We start from the raw sequence: 2500 nt of genomic DNA on the forward strand, positions 1-2500 counted from the left end.
TCTCATGTTATTGGTAATTGAGGAGACTGGAGCAACATTGAAGAGTCTGGAAATTGAAATCACACAATTTGAAACTGATCATCTGTGTAAATTGGAACAAGACCAACAAGAGGATTGGCTCACCAAACTGCACAAACAGCTTAAAGATTATGAAGGTGAGCTAATAGCATTTAAAGAAAAGAAATGGGAAGCTGTGACCACGGATTACCGGGAGAAAAGAGTATATCAATGGACATTAAGCCCTGAAGAAAGGCAGTTCAGGATGTCACGAAGAAGACCCAGGGTATATAAACCCAGAAACCTGACGACTATTGACAGTTCAGATAATGCCACTGATAATGAGGCACCATCAACATCTACAGAATGGCAAAGGGAGGGGGTGGCACCCATGATCACACGATCAAAAAACGAGGAGCGCCCAGGCCCCACACGAGGAGGGGGGGGCACAAGAACCGGTGGCAGAGGCAGACCGCCAAGACAGGGTCGAAGATATTAGCTGACAATATCATCAATCTAAGTAGCTATGAGCTGAATCAAGAGGAGAAAGATGTGCTTAATAAAGGCTTAAGTTTCATACCTACCACATATGCTAACGAGTTCGATATGTTGGTAGATTCTTACAAGTTTCAAAGGACACTAAGATTAAAAGAATTTTTCAAGGATACCCCGAAAGAAACAGATGTAGCCTCTTTTGAACTAAAGAAGAAAAGCACTTTTGATCCTCGAAGTCTACAACCAAGTATTCTGACATATTCCAGATTAACCAGTGATGAGATGAGGGAGACTGTCAGAAAGAACAAAAGTAACATCAGGAATAATTTGTCCAAAAGGGAGACACAAGCTCTTAAGAAGCTACAAGAGAATGCCTCTATTGTGATCCGTGAAGCAGACAAGGGTGGAGCACTGGTCATCCAAGATTATGTTTGCTATAAAAGAGAGATCATGTCACAGTTGGAGGACAGTAAGGTATATGAAAAGTTACCAAATAATCCTACCCAAAAATTTAAGAGCAAGATTGATGAGTATTTGAATCAACTAAAGAAAGAAAATCAGATCTCGCCAAGTCTATTATCATATCTACAAGTTGAACATCCTATTGTTCCCGTCTTGTATACCTTACCAAAGGTACATAAACACCCGAGCAAACCACCTGGCAGGCCCATAGTGTCTGCCAGAGGATCCATACTACAGCCCATTGCCACCTATCTGGACAGAATGCTACAACCTTTTGTTCAGATGATCCCATCGTATTTAAAAGATTCGATTGAATTGATAAAAATCTTACAGAAGCTAAGTGACATCAGAGACACTGATATACTGGTCACCCTGGATGTGACCAGTTTGTACACGGTGATTCCGCATAATGAGGGTATACATGCGGTTAGAAAAGAATTATTTAGACATCCTTACGTGGGACCACCCACAGACACTGTGATACAATTACTTGAATATTGTCTACGAATGAATTACTTTAAATTTGAGACACAGTATTATTTACAAACAGCAGGAACTGCTATGGGCTCAAATGTGGCCCCAACATACGCCAACATTTTTCTAGGAGCCTTTGAAAGAGAAAACCCAGTAACATTTGAGGACAGTCATATCATCATATTCAAGAGGTACATTGATGATCTGTTTTTAATATGGCGTGGTACCCAACAAGATCTGAATGACTGGTTTGACAATCTCAATCAATTGTCGGTGAATTTGAAGTTCAAAATAACATATCATTGTGAGGTGATTGACTTTTTGGATTTAAGAGTAAAAAAATCAACTGGCACATTATGTACTGAACTCTTTACCAAACCAACAGATCGCAATTCAATGCTGCTTTACACAAGTTGTCATCCCACAGGAATAAAAAAAGCTTTACCTATATCACAGTTCCAGAGGGTGGTAAGAAATAACTCCACCAGAGAAGGGAAGGAAGAACAACTCACCAATATGTATCAGAAATTTAAAGAAAGGAGTTATGTGGATGAGGTGCTACAAGAAGCCTATGCCCAAGCGGTGAGTATGACACAAGATCAAGCTTTAACCAGCAGTGAACGAAATAAGGACCAACCAACCATGGACAGATTAACATTTGTCACCGAATACAGTCCGGACAAGAGAGATTTCAGAGGTGTGTTAGATGAACATTGGAAAATCATATCAAGTGATAAAACGTTACCTCTGCAAGAAACTAGACCCCCAATGATCAGCTACCGGAGGGGCAAATCTCTAAGGGATATTTTAATGCGTCCAGATATGACTCAGGCCTATACGAGCTCTACATGGCTAAGACAGGGCAAGAAAATTGGATGTTTTAAATGCTTGGGCTGCACAACATGCAGTGCACTAATACAGTGCAGTGAATTCACACATCCATGGACTAACAAGAGATTCAAAATTAAACACCGTGTGACCTGTACAACAGTCTTCATCGTATATCTGTTACATTGTATTTGTGGCAGATTTTACGTTGGAAAAACCACAGACGATTTGCGTACACGAATGG

General features: G+C 40.3%; 1 protein-coding gene across 3 annotated transcripts in view; it reads left to right on the forward strand.

Moving 5' to 3' along the window:
* The window catches only part of C10H1orf53 (chromosome 10 C1orf53 homolog), a 30951-nt gene that overhangs the window by 8095 nt on the left and 20356 nt on the right, over nt 1–2500 (forward strand). The window lies entirely within an intron of this gene.

Source organism: Bombina bombina, chromosome 10 (genome assembly GCF_027579735.1).
Source record: "Bombina bombina isolate aBomBom1 chromosome 10, aBomBom1.pri, whole genome shotgun sequence".
In the NCBI taxonomy this organism is placed as follows: domain Eukaryota; kingdom Metazoa; phylum Chordata; class Amphibia; order Anura; family Bombinatoridae; genus Bombina; species Bombina bombina.